Source organism: Armigeres subalbatus, chromosome 3, assembly GCF_024139115.2.
Source record: "Armigeres subalbatus isolate Guangzhou_Male chromosome 3, GZ_Asu_2, whole genome shotgun sequence".
NCBI lineage: Eukaryota > Metazoa > Arthropoda > Insecta > Diptera > Culicidae > Armigeres > Armigeres subalbatus.
The window spans coordinates 124,720,365-124,747,844 of record NC_085141.1 but is presented as its reverse complement, the minus strand read 5'-3'; the positions used below and the strand labels follow the sequence as shown (position 1 = coordinate 124,747,844).

Genomic DNA, 27,480 nt, shown 5'->3' with positions numbered 1-27,480 from the left:
GAAGCACATGTTTGTGATTCAAACGCGATCGACTGTTGTTCAATTTCGATACACATAGTTGGCTAGAGAGAAAAGATGTGAAATATTGCTAAAGTAGGATTCGATGGATACGGGGAATTGACTCATATGCCACCGTTATTAGCTGGTTATGGGACAACTTTCTCGCAATGGCAGCTGTTGTATAATTGGTAATACGTCCGTGTTCTTAATGGAATAGTGCGGGTTCAAGTCCCACCGGCAGCCGAACTCTCCCTCGCACACCTCATAAAAAACACCCTCCAATGGCAAACCCAACTATGTGCATCAAAACCAACATCCCTTCCAAAAATCTAAAACAAATTGCATATTGCAAATCTGTTATGCACTTATTCAAAAGGCCTTGGCAATATGCGATTATAAGGTGTCCCAAAATAACTCATTGTTCGTTCAACCTGCTACCTTATCAGTAAGAATTTCAGCATACCAAATTGAGGAACAGTGTAGAAGAAAATTTTACAACATCTTTTCACCGCTACACCCTACGTGATCGATAATTTGCCACCTTTCATTGATTAAAATTTGATGTGCAATTGCAAATCTAATTCTACAATTAAGCTTTTCTTCAATAAGTGAAAATAAAATATAGGGAAGTGAAGTTGTACTCACCTTTTCTTGTACAATGAAGGTACTTACCATCCACTTATATCACAATACCGGGCAATTATGTACTTGAAAGTAGTGCGATTTTTAGATGCAATATGCATCCGGACAACTGGACAACAGGGGGCATCGAGGATCGGAGCTTTCTGTTGGCACCTAAGGTACAGCAGCCACCTCCACAACCACCAACCGTCACCAGCGCCCATGCACCATCTTCGTCGTCGCTGGCGTTGTAGTTTTCATGCTGCCACCAAAACTTGTGCTACCAGTAACTAACTAATACAGTATCACTTCTTCGGAACTTCGGAACCACCATTTCTCAAGACTCAAGTCAAAGTCCAAGTTGCCTCACCAATACTAACAGGCAATAACGTCATTAATTTTCAAAACAGAGCTACGGAGTCTTGAGCCTTAATCTTAATTGAGTTCTGTATGTGTATGGCGGAATCAATCAAAGTAGGCCGTAAAATTCATATTATAATGAGCCCACACACTTTCTGGGCCACGTTTTAATTATTTTGCAGTATTATTTTAAAATATATTGGTCTGGAATTTAGTTGAGAAATCACTAAATGGCACTACAGATTTAGTTCCCTTGAAGTTGAAGTTCGTACACTCTGGACGAACTTCGAAACACAAAGGTATTATTTTATCCATATTCAAATGGTGAGTAGTTCATATAAAAACGTAAATTATTTAACGTTGTCCGTAAATCTACGTCTAATTCGAGCAGTGCGCAAATCATAAAAATTTGAAAATGTATATTTGATAACATTCGTCAGAAATACCATCTGGAATCAGTATATTTGTAGATATTCTATTTTTGTCTTTGAGCACTAGATCGTTGAAAATGGGTTTTCCTGAAGCATCACTGGAGACTGTGAAACAGCTACTAGCTATGAAAAAAAGATGATTACGTTCTTTAATGATTATTGTACAAAACATTTTGTGTTTAAATTATTTTTTGCATAAACAGTTCGTATGGCAGCTTTTAATGAATATTAAGATGTTTTCAACAATCATTTAGGAAAATATATTACCTACCATTTCTATTGTATGGCACTATAAATGCTAGTTTGCAGTCCAAGGAATTCGTGGCGTATGTTAAATTGAACGCAAAATCATTCACTTGAACAAATGAAAATAGATCGTTTGAGAGTTAGGGCAAGTTTCTGCAATCAAATTCACTACCGTTGCATTCTTTACAGCCCAAAGATTTCTATGTATATTTTGAATATGTTACAATAATTAAGACATTTTTTAGGTTGTTTGTCGGTTTAATCGGGTAAGACCGTACCATACATTCTCTCCGGAATACAGAAAGATTATGTGAAGATAAATATTGTACATAAAGGTACAAAATTAAACTAAAAATAATCAAATTTTTGGAACAAAAGCATATTTTTTACATAAAATGCATTGTATCTTAGAATCGAAATAAAAGCTTTTTCAAAGCTGGTTGCTTCACAAGCGTTGCTCATAATACTGAATTCTTGAACTTTGCTAAAGACACCATCAGCCCATCATGCTCATATAAAAGTTAGCTGAAGCGCCGCTCTAGCGGGAGAGTTCCGAACTATTTGTTTATCAACAAATGAAGGCCTACTTATCATGCAACAACTTTGTGCAAGACATCAAACTTCTATTAGGCAACCCTAAGGAGTTATTTATTAATACCATGATTTCATGATATCCGACCACAGTGGACACCAGATCTCGACGTTTCATGCATTTGGCATTACAAAAATCGATTTCGAAATTTTCCTGGGGAAATTTTTGTGTTTCAAAAAAGTCAAACTTTGACCATATTGGTCGAACCCGAAGTTCGATTGAGCTAAAATTTTGCATGGAGACTTTTTTCGAGGAGATGAAACTTCTGAACACTACCCATTGTTGAAATTCGATGGTCAATTTTTTTCCATACATTCCATAGGCACCTTATTGTCCACTAGTAAAGAGTTGAATCGAATCTCAGCCAGCGAACGTTCGAGTGTCCACTAAGGAGTAAATCGAGATTTTGTCGGGAATATAGAACTTGACCGGTGGTCTTCCGAATAAAACTTCTTCCTGTAAAACAATAGATTACTGTGTAAATCTGATCCAGTGTGTCAAGAGGACATGAACACAACGAGAAGGACGAGCATCTCTGTTGCAACAGGACCGACTTGCCGACGCAATGAAGGACTCAGAGTGGTAGCCAGCTGCTAAATATTTTGATGTTCATGAGATTTTATCGTGACGCGTGTTATATTACGATGGCGTGGGAGCTTTTCCTAGCCTACATTTAATTGCCAATTAAATCAATTTTATTTCCCCACAAATTACGTTCCTAATTGTGATCCAGAAGGGGCAAGCGAGAACGTAAAACAGTCCACTTCTGGTCGAAAACTCTTCAGCGGAATGGTGACGGTGCGTTCTGCATTAACACACCCCACGTGCCATAATCCAATTAAATTGGTAAATAAACTGCGCCCATAACATTGCCCAAAAACTTGCGAAGAAAAAAGCATGCCATCAGCAAAACAGACCGTTAATAGCCAAAAATGTTTTAAAAGTTTCTTATCGGCCTCAGATGTGGCAAGCTCGAAAGCGTCGATCGATACCGTGGGATGCGGATGTGGCTGCTCTCGTTCCGGTTGGACCTTACAGTTCAAGCGACAAAGCGCGTCGACAGCCTCTGAATTGCAGAAATCAGATTCCGGGGCGGCTGGTTTTTGACATTTCCGATGGCAACAGGCCCCCAGTTCTCCAGATTGACGAGCATCAGTCAACGTCGGAGATGAGTAATTAATGAGCGTGAATTTGCTGAACTCGGCAGTCTGAGAATCATTACCGTTTTACTTTGTTTGTCTTCGTCTTTTCGTCCTGTTTGATGCTATCGGCTTCGATATCGCGACGGCGACGACGCACAGTATCCGATGGTCGAATGATTTATTTTAAGCCAAATTTTGTGTTTCATATTTCACAGAATATTGATAATACTAAGAGATCAGTGACCTGCAACCAAAGTTACCAAAATCTGGTCCACGGAAACACAAATTTGAAAACCAATAAAAGGGATACTTTTTTGCCAAACTCATCTGTACCAAATCGTGAGCTCAGGAGAAACTATAATGCTATAGTGGAGTTCTAGCAAATGAATGTTGATTTCGTTCGTGTTATCCCCTATGACGATGGACGGAAATACCTGCCGTATGTTCATATATTTCACATAATCAGTCTAACAAGTTTTGCAGGAAAGTTCTTTTCGGAAACACCAAATAACTCCAAAAAATCTACCACTGCCTTAAACTATCAGAATTGCTTTAATATTATTCTTTGATTCCAGCAGCAATAATGAGCGTTAGTTTTGGTTTCCAGTTTCCGTTCCATTAGTTAGCCTATAATGGTTTGTACCGCTTTTGATTCATAGTTGAACAAACTCTTCGCACACAAATCTGAAGCATAACATTAGCGATTTCGTTCAACTTCTGCGCTGAACCGTGGTACTGTGCAGTGAACCGACAGGCAAACACACCCACCCAGTGGAGCGGAAAAAATTATAATTAAAAGGATATTAAACGATGGGGATTGTTTGCCGCGGCCATAACATCGAGCATTGCGGTTTCGCGCAAGCAGTTTCCAATGAAAAGGCGGCAGCGGGTGGGATTCTCAAACAGCTTAACTCACCCCGCCTGCTCGCTCGGTTGAAGACACAGCGTGCTGATGCCTTTCCACTTTTCTTTTCTCTTTCCATTGCAGTGTGAACTGTTCGATGAAATCGATCTGTCCAATCTGTGTTTCGCCGAGTGCAGTACGAAGAATGCCAATCATAGCTTTCAGGTGAGTAAAACTTCGTCCGTGATTGAATGAGCAGCAGCGAAGCGAATGGTTATTAAGGTGATTAAGATTTTTCTGCTTGTCTTGGGGTGTTGGGGAGGTGAGAAACACTTCATAAAAATTTATGGCCAATAAACATTTTGATTTACAATGCAATGAAAGAGAGGAGGAACATTATCTCATTTTTTTATTTTGGCGAATTTTGTCACTTTTAGCATGCGACGCAAATCAGTCCTGATCTTGTCATATCGAAAAAGTACATCGTGGTACATCATTGACTCAGAAATATTGTTTTCCATTTAGTTTGAATTCGTATCACCGAGTAAACAACGATTGGGACCAATAACTAGTACACTAAACCCTCTTTTTACGGCAGTTATTTATACGTCACTTCGTTTTACGGCACATGACGTAAAAAGAATTTGAAACATTATTGGCATCCAAAAGTAAACCTATAAGAAGGCACTCTTTGAAACCCAAAGAACAAAGTAGATGCTTTGTATATTCATCATTTGCCTTCAACAATTGTTCCATTCCAGGTCATCTAAGAATTTCCTGGAGTCTACACGCGTAACCAAGGACCAAGCGTAGCGGTAGAGCTGTTATCTTCCTTTAAAAATGGTTTATGCCCTATTTGATATATTAAACCAAATTCCTTTCCAGGTCATCCAAGAATTCCCTGGAGTATAGGTCTTGAGGTCTACCCGCGTAACTGAAGGGCTATTATCTCTTTTTAAAAATGGTTCATGCCCTATATGATCTATTAAACCAAACTCAATATGCCTTAAGTAGCCGTTCCTTTCCAAGTCATCCAAGAATTCCCTAGACTATTCAGCTGCGGTTTCATCCCAAATATGTCCTTCGAGTATTTGTCTTCAACTTGCGTCTCAAATCCAGACATATGAGATGTTGTAAGATCTCCAAATTGTCCTGGAGTTTGAATCAAATGGTCTACCGAATCAACCAAGGCTTCCATGATGTCCCCAGCCGCGGTATTAACCCAATTATGTACTTCGAGTATTTTTTTCACTTGCGTCTTAAATCCAGACATATGCAAAACATGTGCACGGGCTCTGAGGACGCGGACTAGAGGACTGAGGACTATTTGTCCCCACTCCAGGTCAAATTGGTGGGCCTATAATATCGCATCTCATGTACAAAAAATGTGCTTGGAGGGCGCGATTGGGTTCATACCTGTGCTGGGGACATAGGCCAGTTTGGAGAACTTGGATCATGTCATCTTCATGAATAAAATATGTACATGTGCTCGGATGACATAATTGGGAGCCGAGGTGAGCCAGCTTAAGGCTGAAAGCCTCGCTAATAAAGATAAAAAAATGGGAGCACACCTTCGTTGGAGACATAGTTCCAGGCGAGGTTGATTTGGTAGACTATTCGGTTCCTACTATAGGGCAATTTTGAGGATCGCAAGTTAGCTATAAATACTAGGAGAACACAATTGGAGTGATACCGTTGCTAAGGACATCATGTGAGTCGTTGTTCATTTGGTAAGTAATCTAAATACACTTAGTGGACATAATGGCGTTGATATCGTGGCTGGGGACATAATGGAAGCCTTGGTTGATTCGGTAGACCGTTTGATCCAATCTCGAGAACAATTGGGAGATCTTACAACATCCTACATGCCAGAATTTGAGACGCAAGCTATCCAAACTCCAGGACAACTTTGAAATCTTACAACACCTCTTATGCCTTGATTTGAAACAAGTGAAAGACAAATTTTCGGAGAATATAATTGAGTTGATACCGCGACTGAAGACATCATGGAAGCCTTGGTTGATTTGGTATACCATTTCATTCAAACTCCAAGACAATTTGGAGATCTTACTACATCTCATATGCCTGGGTTTGAGACGTAAGTGAGAGACAATTAATCGGAGGACATAATTGGGTTGATACCGTGGCTGGGGACACCATGGAAGCCTTGGTTGATTCGTTAGACCATTTGATTCAAACTCCAGGACAATACGGAGATCTTACAACATCTCATATGCCTGTATTTGAGACGTAAGTGAAAGACTAATACTAAAAAGACAAAATTATGTTTACACCGCGGCTGGGACATCGTGGAGCCTTGGTTGATTCGATAGACCATTAGATTCAAACTCCAGGACAATTTTGAGATCCTAAAACAGCTCATAAGCCTGAATTTGGAGAGATCTTACAATACCTCATGCAAGACGCAAATGAATTTATTTAAAAGTATCCAACGATCAAAAAATTAAGTGAAATACTAGAAATTTTAGCAAAAATTCTTTTTACGTCACATTTGGTTTACTTCCCCCCCAATAAATGACGTAGAAAGAGGGTTGGACTGGACACACATGATCCACACTTTTTGTTTTGGATATTTCTCGATGTAACATGCATGGAACAGTTTAATAAGCTATTCAGAAACATCATTGGAAGCATTTTTCTTCCATGAAAATTATCAAAATATTGATTTTTCCGAAAGATATAATTTTGGCATTTTCAAAACTTGCGGGATACTTGATCCACCTATAAGGGGAATTGATCCCTTTTATGAGCTGAATGTATTTAGGTTCTTCCAAGTCTAATGAAAGGCCAAATTAGTTTATTGGTTCAGCATTGTTAAATATTCTTTTAAAAATCACAGAATTTACATAATGATAATGGAAAACCTCGATTGTCTTTGCTTGAGTTAGTATTTTTGATCAATAAAGTACTTTATATATATTACCTACCTGGTTGGCGATACACCTATGCCAGGTGTATTGTAGAGCCTCATAATAGTCGGTCTTGGTCGATGTTCCTCCAGTTTCCCCGAACGTTTAGGGGCCGCAGGTCCGATTCCACCGCGTGCAGCCAGCGTGTTCATGGCCTTCCACGAAGTCGCCTACCTCTATCTGATTCTTTGTTGAATATTGTTTTTCCTATTCTTTCTTCCGAGATTCTCACTAAGTGACCAGCCCATACGATTCACAATATTTTCTTCTTTGTATAATTGATACAGCTCATGACTCATGCGTCTGCGCCACACACCATTTTCTAATTTCCTCCGAGTAATGTACGCAGCACTTTTCGCTCGAACCCCTCAAAACCTCTCCGGTCCACCTCTTTTAACGGTCATGCTTCATGCTTCAAAAAAAATCTCTACCTGCCACCATGTACTTTGCATTAGTAGAGTTAATGGTTAAGCCTATCCTCGCCGTCTCCCTCTTCAGTGGGACAAAAGCATCCACTACTGCTCTGCAATCGATTCCAATGAGGTCGATGTCGTCCGCATAGCCCAAGAGCATATGCGACCGTGTGATGGTAGGACCGTTCCTCTGCTCGCCAGATCTCCTAATACATAGCGCCCTCGAGTGCAATGTTGAACAATAAATTCGAAAGTGCATCAACCTGCTTCAATCCGTCTAAGGTCACAAACGAGGTTGACACTTCGTCTGCAATCCGAATACTTGATTTCGAGCCATCCAGCGTTGCACGTATCAGTCTAATCAGTTTCGCCGGAAAACCATGTTTATACATTATCTGCCACAGATCATTTCTTTTCACTGAATCGTACCCTGCTTTGAAATCAATTAACAGATGGTGAGTCTGCAAGTTGTACTCCCGAAATTTATCAAGGATCATCCACAGGCTAAACATTTGATCCGTCGTTGATCGGCCCTCACGAAAACCTGTCTGGTATTCGCGGACGAAGGACTCCTCAAGCGGTCTCAGTCTGTTAAACAGGATATGCGACAGGATTTTGTATGCCGAGTTCAGAAGGGTGATCCCTCTGAAATTGGCACACCCTTCTTTACCTCGTCCAGCGTTGGTGGTTCCACAGCTTGACCGTCGCCGACTATGTCTATCCTGCTCCTTAATACACCTTAATACACCTTCAGACACCGTTCAACAAATCTTCGAAGTACTCCTTTCATCTCGCTTCCACCATAGTCTTGTCTGTCAGCAAATTACCCTCTCGGTCATTGCACTTGGCGGGCACTGGCGTGGTCTTATGCCGCGCGTCATTGACAGTTGTGTAAAACCTCCGCATATCGTTTCTATCCATATTCTCGTGCGCTCCTGCTATAACACTTTCTTCGTGCTACCTTTTTTTTGCGGTAGATTCGTTTCTCTTCTGCCCTTGCTGCACTGTACCGCTCTGTGTTCAAACGGGTTCGAGCCACTAGCATTCGACTCCTAGCAACATTTTTCTCGTCCGTCACCCGCTGGCACTCCTCATCGAACCAACTATTTCGTAGGCGTCGCTGTGCAGTGCCTAAAATTTCCTGCGCTTTTGTAGTCACAGCTTCGTGAATATTTTCCCACAATCTGTTGACGTCGCCAGATCCGGTGGCACCACCTATCTGCTCATCCAGCTTCTGGTGGTACTGTTCAGCAACTCCTTCAACTGACAAGCGTTGGATATTGAAACACATCGTTCTGTTGTTTCGTGAATTCGTGACGCTGGAAAGTCGCGCCCGATTTTTGCAACATCCTTCACGTAATCAGGCTTATCGTTCGTTGGGGCATAGATGCTGATCAGGCTATAGTTGAAGAATGAATAAAAATGATACAAATCATTTCTTTTTGTTTCTAGTGAAAATTCGCACCTTCTTCTTTATTCCTTTCATCAAAAGTTGCACACCTACGAAGTCAACTTCCTTGGCACATTTGTTCCACATTTTGGTCATCTGAGTCGCGTCCCGAGCTGTTATTCCACTTTTCTTAAGTTTCCGTTTCATTACTGCCCAAAATGTCTCGATTAGCCGGAGCTGTGGGCAGTTGCGTGGATTTATTTGTGGGCAGTTGTGTGGATATATTTTATCGATAAAATCTTCGTTATTATCGCGGTATCACTGGATGGCTTCCCGGCTGTAGTGGCAACTCGCCAAATCTGGCCAAAACTTCACGGAACCTTTACGGGCTTTATGGAAGGTAGACCGCGGTTTTCGAGACATTCTTCCTTGTGCAGCTTCGAGTCCATCGTCTTATTCGCCACAAACACTAAGGTCTTTGCTCCACAGCTGCATATCCCTTGCCAAAATCATCTGTTTTTTTTGCAAGTTTGTCCAAAAAGCAAACTTAAACTTCGCAGGAACTACTCCTCGTGCCGTCGCCATGTAGAATTTTTGGCTAGGAAGCTGTCCGAAATCCATTTTGACGTACGTTCCATCGTCGATGAGCAGGATTATCAACGTGGGTGTGCAGATTATTTTCTCTCCTTTCGGCTTCCATCTGGAATAATTTTTGACTCGCTGCACGAAACATCGTGAAATTTATACCACAGCAAGTGGGCGCCTAGGTAGACAATTCGCTGTAAAAGAATTCTTGCAGCGGTCACTTTCCGTACCGCTGCAATACAATAAATGATTCCGGATTCTAAATGGACATAGCTTTACACGTTCTAACACAATGGTGTCTTTGGGAAAATGGTTGTAAACTAGTTTTTCTACTAGTTGCATTACTGACCTATGTTAAATTGATAATTGCATAAGTGGCGTAAACGCAAATTTTCATAACATATAATATGCTTCGTATAATCGAGATCCATTTTGGGAAAATTGTCACTTATGATAAAAACTAATATTTGCGTAATTTACCTATGATGAATAGATATTTGCATAAATGCCGTAAACGCCAGATTTTACGATATGCCTCAAAGAATCAGGATCTTTTTATGAAAAATATGAGGTATGATAACAGTTTATATTACAACAATTGATCAATTTCCAATTGATCATCTTATAAGTGACGTAAACGCCAGATCTAATGTTTTATTTATACTATAGAATCAGGATATCTTTAGAAATGATTTGAGGAATTATTTTTTTAACAACGGTATCAGAAATCATTGGAATTTGTTAATTTTTTTTTTCAAATTCGATTATTTTGTAGGCCCAGGTGTGTATAACACTTTACGGAGCCATGGTTATTGATACGAACAATCAATATCATCTTATAAAGTTAGTAACAGAGGGGTAGCAGCCAATGTATTGGGAATAATGGAATCTTCTTAATCAAGGAATTTCAGCTGCTCATCCCGTCATTTGGCATCAGGGACGATGTGGCGTGTTGTTATGTTCGTGGAATGGTTCGACTGGGAGCATCTTCCGGATGGCCAGAAAATGAAGGATGTCTGACATGGCCGCGGATGGGACCAGAGGATAGTGTTGTTTTAAATGTCGATAATTTTTAATGGAACTAGAGCCACGACAGTTTTACCGTTTTACCGTCCTTGAGCTCTCTACCGAAAGTTGTTGCATAATGCTTAGTGAGGTACCTGCCCATGAAGTAATAATCGACAAAAGTAGGCATAGGAGAAATGGAACGATGAAGTTTGTGAAATATGAAATATAAATCAATTCAAATATAAATCATTTTCAATAAAAATCTAAATGTTGCACTTTTTGCAGTTAAAATCATCGGCAGCTATATCTGCATTACTTAATATTTGAGTGTAAATCAATTGTGCTAATTTTTGTTCAAGGAACATGGCACACCGGTGAAATAAAAAAATAAAAATAAAAAAAAAAACTAACAATTTGAAGACAATTTATGATCCTAACTCAAAATCGTAAAAAATGCAATTGTTATAAATATCCGATCATGGACTGTACAATTCATTAGGTCTTGCAAATCAACATCAGCGGACGTTTCAATGCGTAAAGACTAGGAAGCAGATTTGCATGTTCCTCGTTTAAAGTACTTCGAAGCAGATTGTACTTTCTCTCGGATAAATCAAAGTCAATGTACAACGCCAGTGCTTGTGCCGCTTTCATAACTTTTTCCTGATTTGCACTTGAGCTACTTGATATATTAGCCGCAAATGCTAGCTCCTCAGGTTTATTATTATTGATGAGGTCTTCAATACGTTGTTTCTTTGTTTTATTTGAACATTCCTGAAACGGTTTTTGATGTCTTCCCTTCGCGATATTGAATGAAGACTCGGAAATTCTTTCAATATTTGTATTCGGATTGCGAGGAAGATTTACCAACGAAGACAATCAGCGAGAGTTTTGCTTCTCAAATTTCTCGGATGATCGAAAGCTCTGTGACCATTTTTGATCAATTCTCAAACAAAAGAATTTGCAAAACTGCTTTAGTTCTTTTTCAAGTTCCTCTGAGAAATTATCTGGGTTATATAAATCTGGCAGAAAATTCAACACATGAGCTTTTCATTGGGACGGATCAATGTGAAAGCTATTGTTTGTATATATCTATGAGCGCAAGAGTATCACCTAGAAAATCGTTAACAGCTATTGATAGAGCAAATAAGAGCAGCTGGAATCACTTCTCTTAAGAATACTATAAGTGTGCTCTGGTGCGATTTTCAGAGATGTGTTTTGATGTACTTTTTTTAAAAAACTGTTTGAAGTTGTAGTTTATTTCTTCCTAAATAACTTCATGCCCATGACATGGAAGCTTCACTCATTACAATGATCGAAATATGTCCAACTGAAACACATTAAATTGTATCTTACTTACTTGATTTTACGCTTTCCATATCGATTTTCACAGTGAAAGGTACCGTTCGAAAACTTAGGCAATGCAAAAGATGCTTTCCACTAACAGGTGGTAAATCATCCACTTTCAGCGATGGAAATGTTTACAAACACGAATTGTTTTGATCGCCCCAGTGACCTCACAAAGATACTAATGCGCATACAGCATAATTGAAACATATGTTAATATCATGGTCTACTTGATTCGACTAAATACGAGAGTCGATTTTTCCATTTTTGTCCAAAGGACAAAGCACTGTGGGACAGTGCAGACTGCAGATTCTACCGAAGACCGAATTCTAAACTTTTGCGTGAAATATAAATTACTACGTTAATCAGGCATCATATTTACTAGCAGGAGGGACTACAATCAATACTTGTAGCACAGACAAACAGGCCCAACACATTGCCTTTCTTTTATATAATTTATCGATACAAAATCGATCATTGCAGTTTGACCCTCATCAGAAGTCCACAACATCTCAAATTTGGGGGCAAAATCAAAGATGGTTAATGATCTTCATCAGGTAAATCACAGCCAAACATTTGTAGACAAATATATATAAAACCCCAGTCTACTCTCTACATCTCGATGTTCCATATCTCGATATCTCCTAATGTAGATAGTTTCCTCGGCTTCTTTAATTTACATACATAAGGTCATTCTACATCTCGATAGCCTCCCTATCTTGATATCTATTCATTTATTTAGTCTACATCTAAACAGATAACACTGAATCAACAATTTGACGCCACAATACACGGTTCGAGGCCGCATCTCTCCATCCTCGAATACGCCCCACGCTCGCCAAGTCGTTTTGCACCTGGTCTGCCCATCTCGCTCGCTGCGCTCCACGTCGTCTCGTACCTGTCGGGTCGGAAGCGAACACCATCTTTGCAGGGATGCTGTCCGGTCTTATTAGCGTCTTGTGAATGACATATTTGGTGCGGTGGCGAATCTTTTTTGACCGCAGTTTCTTCTGGAGCCCGTAATAGGCCCGACTTCCACAGATCATGCGCCTTCGTATTTCACGACTAACATTGTTATCAGCCGTTAGCAAGGATCCGAGGTAGACGAATTCCTCGACCAACTCGAAGGTATCCCCGTCTATCATAACACTGCTTCCCAGGCGGGGCCTGTCGTGCTCGGTTCCGCCCACAAGCATGTACTTTGTCTTTGACGCATTCACCACCAGTCCAACTTTTGTTGCTTCACGTTTCAGGCGGGTGTACAGTTCTGCCACCTTTGCAAATGCTCGGCCGACAATGTCCATGTCATCCGCGAAACAAATAAATTGACTGGATCTGTTGAAAATCGTAACCGGCTCTCCGCATGACACCTTCTAGCGCAATGTTGAACAACAGACACGAAAGTCCATCACCTTGTCTTAGTCCCCGGCGCGATTCGAACGAACTGGAGTGTTCGCCCGAAATCTTCACACAGTTTTGCACACCATCCACCGTTGCTTTGATCAGTCTGGTAAGCTTCCCAGGGAAGCTGATCTTAATATCTATCTATCTTGATTTGTTCTGATCTGATCACATTTGGTTCTGAATTCACTCTCCTTATGTCAATATGTTCAAATTTTTGGGCTACTACTTTGGACAATAAAAATCATATAGCAACAACAAGAAATGACATTTGTTATGTTGTCGTTTTTCATAGCAACGACCTTTTTTCAGGTCGGTGACACGAAGCCTTATTTTTGTAGCCTACATCTTAGTGTAAGATTCATGATATGATGTGATTAGTAACTAATCGATTACTTTCGATTCTTGACGATTATTGAATCGATTCATCGTTGAGTAGTAGTCGATTTAAAATTAATCGATTATCACAACGATGAATCGATTAATCAAAGTAATCAACATCTAAGAGTTGTCGTAAAATCCTGGTTAATCGATTAGTAACTTACTTGATTACTCTCGATTAATTGATTAATCGAAGTAAACGATTAATTTGCGACATCTCTAGATGTACAGAGGCGACTGTATCATCGATTCTCATCCAAAATTGACGTCATGAAACTTTATTGTCTAATTTCACTGCAGATACTATGTATCAATAGTGTGCAAGCATTAAACATGGACAATATTGATGCCAGCTCCTACAACATCCAGATTCTACCATCCTATATATGAATCTTGAATATGCCTTTAGATACACAGGATTCTGTTTTTAAACGATTTTTCCGCTCGTAATTTTGATCATGTGACTTCAATTTGCCACCAAAGATTTTGCAACATTTTTCAAAAAAATCCAGAATAATTCACATGGTAATTATTCTGCGTTAAACATTTAGGATGAGTGCAAAATTGAGAAAATGTAAATCGTGTAAAAACAGAATCCATTGTATATGCAAATGAAACATATTACTGCGTTACTACTCTAAATGGTTCCTTTGCTCAAGCAAAAGGATCCTGGTCATAACATGTCGAAGCATGTCTGGTATTAGGGGACACTTTTATGAACCGTGAACAAACTTCAACATCGAAATACATCTTCAGCAAATATATCCAAATGTTCAAATGCGGTTCGTGTGAATCATAAATGTATGTTAGACCTATCCATGTTTTCAAAAAGTGTCGAATCGTCATTCTTATGCTAAAATAAGCCTAATCCTCGAACCGAAAAGCGAACGAACTACACTGCCCATGATTTCATAGTTGACGTAACAACCATTGCACTTGCGCATGTGCAAATATACTATATTAACAATATGATTCACTCTCACGAAATTCAGGCGACCCCACATGTGGCGCCAACTCGCGTCCAAAAAGGTCGATACACGTTATAATTAAACTACCCAAAATATGAGGATCGTTATACACACGCACTTCAAAATGTCATCATGAAAAAAATAGGGATGCCGGATTTTTTTTTTGGGAATTTAATCGAATAAATTCATTCGAATTCTATCCGAAAATCAAATGTTGTAGCTGAAGTGTGATAGCCATTATTTTTGTTAAAATGTATGATAAATTTTGAATTGCTCGTTGAACTGTATCCGACGGAATGGTACCGCTCCTGGTGTACCATATCGAAATTGAGGCACGGTGAAACAGTGTGCTGTTAAAGATACCATTCTTTATGCACTTCTTGCATCGTAGTTGCTCTTTGCTCTTACACCATTTTGCTGTTTGCCTTTTTTTCCTATACTGCAGCTCGCCTCGATGCAACACTTTTTTGATGTTTGAGATTTGATTTTTTTTAAATATTTAGAAGCATCAAATAATATGGTTCTTTGCGAAATTTGACTTTAAATAAGTCAAGGACTCGACTGGTACAAAAAATCTAAATACCGACTCGGAACACTAGGCGTGAGAGAAAAATCATGTAGCTGAACAAACAGCGACTCTCCGGTAAAACAATTGCGGAACAATTCGCTCATAAACTCGGCGAGCTAAAAATATCTTTTTGGGGAGAATCTGAACGCATTTAAGGTAGCAAGTCCGCGAGGTGGTGAATACAAAAGCCTCAGAAGCCCTAGGTATCATTCATACTCTGAATTTAAATGATCTGACAGAGAGATACAAACGCCTCAAATCTGGCCTTATGGCCTCATATTCATATCTACAAGAAAGGGCGCAGTCTCGATTTACGAGATGTACGATCAACAACAAACCAGACGTTTAGTCTGCGACAAATCCTTCCGGAATCACAACTTACGAAGTGAAGCTAAACGAACGAACGATGAAAGATAATGCAAGGCCACGGCTTTTCCGTAAAGCGGATTAGGCTGATTAGTGTGTAACCGGATATATTGATGCTCGATCAGAATATCAAAATCGAGCATCATAATATCTGGTGAGTAAGATTTCAAATTGCTGGAATTAAATTTAATAGTAATAATTCGTCTAATTGTAAATCCAAATCCAATGTAAAACTTCTAAACAAGCTCTAACTATTTCCAATACTTTTGATAATAAAAAAAATTGGCGAAAAATACCCAGCTTTGCCCGGGTGTTCCGTGTTTCAAATGTTTTCCATAACAGCTGACCCAAAATTGTATTCTATTGATTTTTTACCTTTCCTTTTACAAACCTAGCGGATCCCAAAACTAATTGGTTTGGGAAAAAATCCTGCAAATCGATCAACCTGTTCGCGAGTTAAGTAGTCAGGAAGGAAATCTCAATTCTTCTTTATTATGATAGATAAATAAGGCTTAAAATAACATAACGTACAAAATGTTAAGAAAATTATTTTGAGGTTTTTAGTGGAATGTCTTCACTTGTCGTAAGACGAGTTTGTGCCTTCCCATTTAATTACATCACTTGACAGAGTACGAGTCAAGTACGAGACACTGAAGATGACCTTACCGTTGAAGTCGAAATACGTATCTGTCAAGGTACAACCAAGTGGTGGAATTAAATGGGAAGGTAGAAAGTCGCCTTATGACAAGTGAAGTTATTTAGACTATAACTTGGTAATAATCGCTTCCTCCTTAGTTTTTATATGATGATTGGATGAAAAAAATAGAGGAATCTCATTTAATAGGCACGTGGTAAATAATTGACAATTTTTCAGCTCAAAGTTTCCGTTTCATAGAGAAAAAAAAGTTGTTCGGGACCCCTCGGTAGATTTTTTTAAATAGTCACGAAATGAAAGCTTAAGAGCTATATTTTTTTTAACGTAGTGAATGAATTAGCGATGCTCATTTTTTTTGTCGTAAAGGTCCTTCATACACACTAGCATGCATAATCCCATTTTTAAGAATTCCCAAATCGTTATCAATTTTTTAATATGATTGGACAGGGGGAAACGAAATATTGTAAACAATCTGCCCGATATGAGAGTCTGATACAAATACAATTCAAACATAATTACGTTTGTAGTACAATCTCTATATATAAAAATGAGTTTGCATTTCCTTTGAGGCAATATAACTCACGAACGGATTGACCGATTGGTACGGGTTTCTCACTAATCAATTCGTCTTCAGGTCCGTTGTGTTTCTATAGGTATATGAAATATTACCAAAGTTGAGAAATTGTGGAAATACAATTTTGAGGGTAGTTGTGAGGAAACCCAATACGATGGCACAAAAAATGATCTAGAGTGCATCGCTGAATGAACTCCACAATTGACAGTAAGAATGCAAAATATAGTCGAGTCTCTACATCTCGATGTGCTATATCTCGATATCTCTCCCTATGTCGATGGTTTCCTCGGTCTCTTCAATATACATACATTTTGGCTTTCTACATCTCGATAACCTCCCTATCTCGATGTGTTGTAATTGTATTTTGTTGTGGATTCACTCTCCTTATGTCGATATCACAGACAAACAGACGTAACAGCTAGAACAATTTCCTGAAAAATTCATCACCCAGTTACTTTATCACCATCTCGCGTGCATGTTGCACGAAATGGTGTTTAGTACGACAATGTCAACAGACGGCGCTAGTGTGAATTGTCAAATCTGAACGAAAACGATGCGCACGCCTCTAGGTGTGAAACAAGTAATCAGTGTTATTTGAAACAACCGTTCAGAGCATGGGCGATGGGAATTTCATCAGTGTTACGTCTGTTTGTCTGTGTCGATATGTTCAAATTTTTAGGCTACTAGACCATCTTTGGACGATAACAAACACATCAACAATGAGTAATGACATTTGTTTTGTTGTCGTTTTGCATAGCAACAAGCTTTTTTGGATCTAGTACCCATTTAAATTTTCCTTCCATTCCTCGATCTCTCCCTATCTCGATGGTCCCTTCAATATCTAGAGGTGGAGAGGCGACTGCAGTACCTATGATCCCGATCAAATTTCTTGCTGAAGAAAATGATTGAAATGTTTACAGTGGAAACATTATTTTAATGTTTGCGGAACGGCTTTCAAAGTTTGAACGATTGAAGCTAAATTGTAGTTTGGCTGCATTGCACTGCTTCATAGCAATATTTACAGTAGTGTTTGCATTTACAAAGTCGATATTCCGGTAATCGATTTATTAAAAAAAGAATGGACATCCCCACACTGTAAAATGTCATCGAACAACTGTGTTACTACTCACCGGAAGATGGCAGGAGGGTTTTCGCGCACAAGCTAGAAAAAAACATGTTTAGATTCCTCTTTGCTCGCTAGATGATGTTGTTATCACCGGCAAATTGTTCGTTATTTCGATGTATGGGAAAACTCTAAGTGAACCATATTGTTAATATAATATCTAGACCAACATTTGAAAAGGGCGTAAGCGCCAAAATTTATTCCTTCTGATTCTACGTCTACATATAAAGCTATATATGTGGACGAAGAATCAGAAGGAATAAATTTTGGCTGTTACGCCCTTTTCAAATGTTGGTCTAGATATATTTGGCATGTGTTTCGAATAATTTAGGGACAAACATCGCAAATTTAAAGCATTTCCATCCGTAAGCAGCCAAATGAGGCTTGGAACAAGCAAAGTATCGATGTTGCAGCGGTTGAATTGCCCTAATAAACACGTAATAAGTTAAATTCGCTGAAATTTCAAATAGTTGATACGTCAACTATGAAATCATGGGCAGTACAGAATTGAACATTTGAAAATGACCGCTCAGCCACACATCTGAGCTCGTAGGTAGCTTCATGATTTCTAACTCCAATACAATATTTTACACTAGGCAAATCTTCCTCTTCCTTAGTTTCTTCCGAATTTAACAAAGCCTTCACTTCATGGACGGCTGAATCCAAGAATCGCTGCAGCTTCAATTAATTTACGCTGAAACCTCTACAGCCTCAACTCAGAATGCTAACGATCTCCAGGGGGCGGAGTTCCGAATTATTAGTAATATGTTAGTTTGTTCACTGCATTGTGCAAGCAACCCAAGCATTATAATTGGGAAAAGTTGAAATCTAATGCGTAGTCTGCTGCCAATGAACCTTTTAAATTTTATCGCAAATAAATACAGATAATAATGCAAAAATGACAGAACAAACAATTTTACAACCGCTCATTAGCTCAGCACACTTCGATGTGTTCTCTGTAATATGTATTTTTTATATGACCACTCATAGGCAATGTATTTGCGACTTTTTGGACTACCAAATAACACAAAGTTTGTATATAGGGTGTCCCAAAAAGTATAAGCACGATTTTGACGAACTCCTGTTGTTTTCAGATACATTTTGAATGACAGATAATTATTGAACATCATTGTTTACGTTCTAATCTGTCGCTCTGTGATTCATAAGTGCCATTTGTTTTCGTTTTTATGGGATTGCGAAGCTTTCTTCTTGAAAAGCGCAAACAGACTTTGCACGAATGATGCACTATTCCCAACATTCACTGAGTCAGATGGCGAAAATAGAGAATTAGAGCATCGGAGCAGGTTTCAATGCGATTCGGAAGTATGATGTGGATTCTTCATTTCAGGGCATCGAAAAATCGGAACGTAAAGAGTCGAATCCGTACTCAAGGAGAAGGATTCTCTAAATTATTACCTGGAAATTCCTATTATAACTTCTTGTGCTTTGACAGGCACATTTGTGAAAGCATGTTAAGGAAGCCGACTCCATCATAACTTTGCAAAAAAGATTGAAAATGTATCCTAAATCACTGACAAACGGTCCGTGCAGAAGCTAATGGGTACTATATGATCAAAACGCCACTCCTTACAATAATCAACAATAATCGAAACAATAATCAATTATTCTTTAAAAAAAAACAAAGTCATAACATAATGTTATTTTTAAATCGTGCTTATATTTTCTGGGACACCCTATAAATTGCGTTGAACAGTAAAAAGTTATCAGTTGCCTTAGGAGAGGCATATTATACCGTCTTTCCCTAGTTCTTTACGTTCACGTTACATGAACAAGGCTCGTGAAGGACCAATGTGCACTTTGAAAGCGTTTCATTTATGGTGCGGATTGCAAATTGATGACGGCACATATAGGTCGCGAATGGACCATGAATTGTAACAGCTGTCAGGGGAATCATCCATCGTTCATGCCACAAAAATCGGTCCACTACGGTGGTCGACGTGCAACAAACTTCTGTCAATTGTCTTTGAAATCTTATGAATGTCCGAAAGCGTTGTAACTCACACCGGCAGTAATTTTTCAACCTAAAGTGGAAATAAACTCGATGTAGATGCATGAAATCGTATTACAATCATTGAGCGGAAAAATTCGGAAGCACGCATTGTTGTCTCAGAAACGAACTCCACAATATCCTGGAGACCGACCAACGCAAAACGCCTTTGGCACAAAATGGCAAGCGTGAGACATCGAGCTTGTAGAAATGAATAGAAAATTACCAAAGTTGTATGTACACAACTCATCAACAAACTGTTGGAACATTCATTATGAACATCGTACCATGCGAAAGGCGATGGAAATTTATTCAATTGTTTGAACATGGCAAGTTCCTCGTATTTTTGATCTCTCTATTGAGTAGACACTCGTTAGCGGGAAATGCACAGTTGCCAGCCGAGCAGCGACGAACACGAATCGCCAATTGAGAAGCCCATAAATAATTCAATAGCAAAGTGTTAACAAACCGGGATGAAAGCTTTTCTCTGTTACCATCGGAAACTTGCGGTTGCCGCCGCCAGTGGGTACATTTATGTGTATTTTCCACTTTTACTGTGCCACAATCGCCTGCCGGAGTGGTAAAATTTTGATTCGAACAAAAAGGGGTTTATTTTTGGCACGGTGTGGCGGTCGCTCATTTCTGAAATAACGAAGCCTTATTTATGGAAACGTGCCTGATTTATTGATAACTCTGTAGCGTTAAATCTCGGAAACAGTGACATGCTAAAACTGAGGTTTGCTCGTTCGCAGAATGAAGAAGTGAACGAGAAAATATGAAACAAGCGAAATAGTGTGGTACGAATCGTTTTCTTTGAAATGTGTAAGTCTCTTCAATACATATGTAGGTATATATTTTTTTATTTCGAACACAAAAGGCATGCTCATGCTCACTGACATTTACGTGAAGCAATAGCTTTTGGGTTTTATTGTTTCCGCCCGAGAAACATTTTCCCATCACGCAGTACACATTTCTTGTTCAATGTGCAGGAAGTCACCTACAGTGAATTGGGGTCAAGTTTTCACCGAATCAACACGTAATTTTTATTACTATATGTTGAGAAGGGCAAAATACTATTTAATATACAATGCAGATTAGTCTTGAAGCTAGAGATTTCATTAACTGCAAAAAATCGAAGAATTCTTAAGGGAATTAAAGTATTCTTAGAAACGTGCATGACTTGGCGGTCCCAGTCTGCACTATGCGCAATTATTTACCTATCTATTACGGTGTCGTGACATTCAACCCTCTCGAGATGTCTAAGAGGTAGAATTCCGCTAAGTGACAATAAGACGAGCTCGGAATGAACGGTGAATGCGAAATTCAATAAGAATGTCATGCTTTCAGTGAGTTTATTGTTCGTCGTGTGATTTGACAGATTGGAACTTAATTCGAATGAATGCACACGATGGTTGATTATTTCGGCGAATAATAACTAATTCATGCTTCAGTCGTTTCTAGCTGAAAGGGTCAGATTTAATTAGGTAACTTCATTGCATTGTGGTTGAGGATATCAGCATGAAGTATGGATCATGGCAAACATTGTGTAACTTTTTCTATTAATTTATGCTTTAATGTAGTCCAATTACAAGCATGTGTAATTAGACGGAAAGTTCTAAATTGTTTTTTTCAGCAGAGGACGAGGACGCTCACTCACGAACATTTTCGCCTAGAATTCGCCGAGAAATCATTTTGCGGAAAAGTAAAAACGGCCTGTCAGTACCATAAAAAGTTGATTTGCTGCTTTTCTCACTTCTCTCATTCTTTTCGTGCCTCCATCAGTGCCAAAAAGAGTAGCCTTTATGGAACAAATAACATATTCCCATTAAGCAGTCGGTTTGGTGGTGTCTCTGAAGTGAGTGCCACCTAGTGCCATTTTCGTTGGTGTTCTGGGTTCAAACCCCGTTGCGGTCGTATTTTTGTATAAATGGCCACCGAGAACGTTCGTGAAAAATGAAGTAGCCATAAAAATGATGAAGCAAGAAAAGGATTTCATCCCCGAGTAGGAGTGACGACCTCGATAACAGAAATTGGTATGAACTAGCCTTGCATAAGAGGTAATATACCAAAACATAATACCTAAAACTTATAGAATACTTGAGGCATAACATGCTTAGGTATTTCAATACCAAACGAATAATAATTGGTTATGCATTTGGTATTGAAATTCAATTTAATAACTGAGTATGTGTTGGCGCTTACCGTCAATTCCTACGTTGTGTTTCTTTAATCGTTTGTTCTCCAGCGAACGATACCGGAGAAGCAGCAGTACAGCGCAGGTAAGTTGATTCCCGTTTCTTTTACAGGTTACACCCAGAAGCGATGGCCGACTTCTCGAGGCAGAAGATGATCAACGGGTTCCAGTTTGGGATGATTTTAGCAGGTAACTGTGCAACACTCAGGTAAGTTTCATGCACAACTTTTATTTTCTCCACTTCACAGATAGCACAATTGACTTTACAGAAAAAAATGATCTTGAAGCTTGACTTATATTTTAATTTTCTGAACTGTTTTACTGCACTGCTAATTACGGACTGACTTTATAAAATTTTCGTACTATAATTTGCTCTTCGTGCCTACATCTGGGTTGCCAGTATTACCCGGCGAAATACAAATTTTTCGCACTCAGCTCTTTTATTGAGGAAGTTAAACACGCATTGTTCTTGGAATCTCCAAGCATCACTTCCGAGACACTGTACATACAACAAGCATGGTTGAGAGTCGCCTTTTATAAGGCTAGTTCATAACAGAGTATGGTATCAATAACAAAATAGGTATTTTTGTGCCAATTTCTCCTGCTCGGGTTAAGTGGGCAGGATTTTCAATAATCTTTAAGGCTTGTTCTACAGAAAAAAAGTAGCGAGTGAAAGATGTTTCTTACCACAACAGACTTTGGAAAAAGTTTCTCCTTCGGCCCGAAAACCGCTTGTATTCGTCTCACCGAAACGAGAAGTATGAACCTTGCTTATTAGAAGTGAAAACATTTCTTAACAAAATCTTCAAATGGATTAAACCACTGCTGAATTTTCCAAATTCAAGAACAAGTAAAATGTCATTCTTGTCAGGTAAAACAATGGAAAGAATGTCGTAAAACTAAAATAAAATAGAAACCCTGGAAAATAAAATTTAAAAAAAAAATAAAATAAACATGATTCAATGAAAAAATCGTCCTACGTAAAACTGTTTGGTGCGCTGAGGAATGTAGTGCCGTCAAGCATCAAAATGATAAGATATTTGTTTTGATTTCTGGTTTCGAACAAAACTTGATATGAGAGGTTCAGTTTTGTTTGTTTGATATTAAAAATCTACAAGGGACGCACATACATACACACACGCACACACATACACACATACAGACATCATCTCAATTCGTCGAACTGAGTCGTTTGGTATACAAAACTATGGGTCTCTGGACTTTCGAAACATCAAAATTACAAAGACTTTTGATATTTCTGTTACAAATTTCGATTTGTTATGTAAAAATAATTCTTTACTCTATTCATACAACAAAATGTCAGAAACGTAGGGTGAGGCTCTATACTGTTTTACGTCGTTTACGTCGAGTGGTCTTGTCTTGTGCTTCCGCTTCTACAAATGAAGATTCTGAAAAGAACCGATTTGTTCTGAATAATACGCATTTGAAATCACTAATCGCAAAAAAGGTCAGGAAGCTAGTGAATTCTTGACGGCATAGTTACGATTGAACTGTCTGCCGTCGCCAAGCGATTGTGTTTTGTATTTAAAAAAAATAGTCTCGAATCAACTTTCTTTTGTACAAATAGCGGTCCTGAAAAGAATCAATTTATTTTCAATAATGCGCATTTTGAATCATTAGTAACTGCTACTGACGCCAACCACGCAATTTTTTTTCAGTGCCTCCTTCCAACGCATGATTCTGCTACCGACGACAACTTTCTACTGTCGCCAAACGATTATGATTTGCACTTTGAAGAAAAATTGTCTCGACTCAAACTTCTCTGCTTATATGAAAAGAACCGATCTATTTTCAATAATACGGCTTTCCAATCATTAACAGCAACAAAACCATAATCGTGAGAGAAAGTTTCACTTGACTGTTGCAGACCCCATCCATACGAATATTTTTTTTGCAGTATCTCCTTCCGACGAGCGCTTGTAATTTTGCTAATGACGGAAACTTCGCCAAGCAATTATGTATGTTCTACACTTTGAAGAAAATTGATTTCGTATCCACCTTCTCTTGTATACAATGGCCTGAATAGAACCGATTCATTTTCAATAATGTGCATTTTAGATGGCAAAACGACCAAAGTCAGAAACTTGCGAGAAAATCTCACCGATACAACTGACATCATGATTCCGCTACCGACGAAAAGCGAGTATTGTGTTCTTTGAAAAAAGCTCGCCTCAGGTCAACTTTCTATTGTTACTCTTCTCAATAATTCGAATTTAAATCACTATGGCACCTATTCCAGAAATGGCCAACCATAGGTTTCTTTGAAGTGATCTTTTGAGAACCGGCCCCAAATTGGCCAGTTCATTATTTTCGCTTCATATTAGCAATATGGTTGTCAAACTTCAGCAAATTATGACATCCTTATATGAATCTGTGAACATTGGCCACCCTGGAGTCAGTTTAGAGGCCCTTGAGGAAGCCTCCGGAGGCATCAAAATCGGCCATTTACAAAATGTCACAAACTATGGTGATATGGGTATCAAACTTCAACATTTTGCAAGACCAGTGGAATTATGACATCCGTATAATATGTTACTGAAGATACTGGCCATCCTGAGGTCAGTTCCGAGGCTCCAAGAGGTGTTTCAGGAAACATCAAAAATGACCTAATTCAAAATATCACACTGAGGTCGTAATAATACCCATTTCGGACTCTCTTAGTGTGGGCAATATCCCCAGAATCATATTTGGATATATCAATCTCACTTGTTTTGCAAAACGCTGATGCTTGATACACATACTGCTATACTGCCGCTAACCGCAAGTCGAGCACATCTGTATATGGAGGCCCATATACAGATGTGCTCGACTTGCGGTTAGCGGCAGTATAGTTTGTAGTATTTTGAAAATGCCCGATTTTGATGCCTCCGGAAGCTCCCAGAGGGCCACGTAACTGCCTTCATGTTGGCCCGAAAACCGCTTGTATTCGTCTCACCGAAACGAGAAGTATGAACCTTGCTTATTAGAAGTGAAAACATTTCTGACAACCACCGGGACTAGGAATCATATCCGGATGACATTATCTTGCAAAATGCTGAAGTTTAATACTTATATTACCTAAGTTTGTGACTATTTGAAAATAGCTGATTTCGACGCTTCCGGAAGCTCCCCTAAGGGTCTCGGAACTGACCGCAGGGTGGTAAATGTCCCCAGAATTATATCCGGGTATGATTTTATCACTTGTCTTACAAAATGCTGAAGTTTGATACACAAAGGTCACTTCACAGAAACCTGTTGCAACCCCCGTCAGCCTCACAAGTTCCCGGGTATTCCCACAGGAGACCATCTCCGCGATTGTGGGTTGCCCTTCCTTCTTCATTTCAGTTCATCTATTCTTCTCTTCTTTATCGACTACATATTCTTATAGGCCTAATCTAATTTTTCCCTCTGTCTAGCTAGCTTTTCCAGAGCGGTTGCCACTCTAGCGGTTTAACTCGGGCTAGGGGCAAACTTCACCAAGCGCTTGGAAAAAGATCGACATGCATGTACTCACGTTTTATACTCTTCGCATGGCGAGTAAATCGCCTAACGATTGGCCGTCTCCACGTGTTCGACACGCGGCCTTTCAACTCCTGCGGACTCCGAAGAGCTTCAGCTTTTTCCTTTCGACGATCATTCGATGTGTAACCGTTCGTCAAAAGCTCTGAATGAATTGCCGCAAACTCAGTGACTTATGCGCCACTCTCAACGTTGAGAGACCACTGGTCGTTTTATAATAAGTTGCCCGACTTAGCTTTAGGAAGCATGAGCGCAATCTATTCGGGGTTTTAGAACGGTTCCAAAGCTAGACAACGAAAATTCAGAGGTGAAGTTTTCCTGAGGTAAACGCACCGAAGCAGTAAAGTGAACGTAGGCAAAAACGTACTCTATCTGTAGCGCATGAAACGTAAACTTAATACATTTCCGGGCAGACTAACAAACCACAGGGCTTAGGGAGATAAATAAATTAACGCAATGGAAATTTAGATTGAATTCATTTATGTGTATTCATTTTTCCAAATATTCATATTGTGTGTGTGACATGGCCATGATTAACGACATACCTGATCAGGGTTTATGCTCTATGCTGGCGGCTGGTATACCGACAGGGCTGTGTCGTCATCGAGCGAAGATAACGACGGTGCCAGCTACAGGGGATGTCCAATCAGTAGTGCGACGGAACACCCGAGCTCTTCGGCAGATGCATCGCCGGAATGGACACACGTGCGTTGATGGCCCATTTAGAGTTGCGAGAAGGGGCAGTGGCTGATGGTCCGATACTCTGCCGTCTCCTCTCCTCGGGAAGCGTCATGGGTCTCTAACTGGCCTTCGCCTGCGGGACTACACAACCACCGGGACTAGGGGATACTTTCCTTCGGAGATTCTCGGTAGGTCAGAAGGCCTCACTTCTCGTTTGGCTACCGTAATGGCGGGCCCGCACGGCCGGGTTTACACCGCGTGGACGAGACGTGTCCAGCGGGAACGGGAAAAAGAAAAACCCGTACAAAAAGCGTCGTTCGGACGCTGCTGTCCGACATGAATTTTGGTTAGATGTTAAATTAGATAAATGAATTCAATAACGAAATTACCTTTATGTACTTTTAGAAAATGCACGAGAGTAGAGCGTTCGCTCCGTGCGATACAGAAAGTACTCGAACTATTCATATCAATAAATTAATAAAAATAGGAAAATTAATACAATTAAAATTTTAACACAACATCAGAACTAACGCTTTCTTCTAATTCACTTTTGGGTACACACCTTCGAAAAATAATAAATTCGCACTGAAACTGGCTTCTACTCTTCAGCCAAGTAAAGAAAGAAATGGCAGAACAGTTTCAGATGCACATATTAGTTCCTCAAATTTGCAAAGTCATAGCTTTAGAATAATTGAAATTTACTAATACATTCATAGTAATTTTTAGACGAGTTTTGTAGGATTACTTTGAAGCTAAATAATTTCTCTCAGGACTCATGAATATTTAATCTAATTTAGTTCTAAGCTTTTATCCTAAAAAACCTATTAGAAATGGCAGTTTTTTTTATTACACAACTTTATGGCAAGTGGCAGTTGTGTGAATGGTTCGCGAAATATTAAGTGTCAATTTAACTTAATTAGTTTATTTAATTATTTATAAACTAGAAAGTAAAAATTAATGTAAGTCTACGGAGGATCCGCATGTCATTTTCCATCTGATCGATCCACCTTGCCCGTTGCGCACCTCGCCTTCTTGTGCCCGTCGGATCGTTGTCAGGAACCATTTTCACCGGGTTACTGTCCGACATTCTGGCTACGTGCCCGGCCACCGCAGTCGTCCGATTTTCGCGGTGTGAA

At 39.3% G+C, this 27,480-nt stretch overlaps 1 pseudogene; it reads left to right on the top strand.

Moving 5' to 3' along the window:
• Positions 1 to 1,185: 1,185 nt before the first annotated feature.
• Positions 1,186 to 27,480, top strand: part of LOC134221966 (diacylglycerol kinase eta-like) — an 89,097-nt pseudogene continuing 62,802 nt past the window's right edge.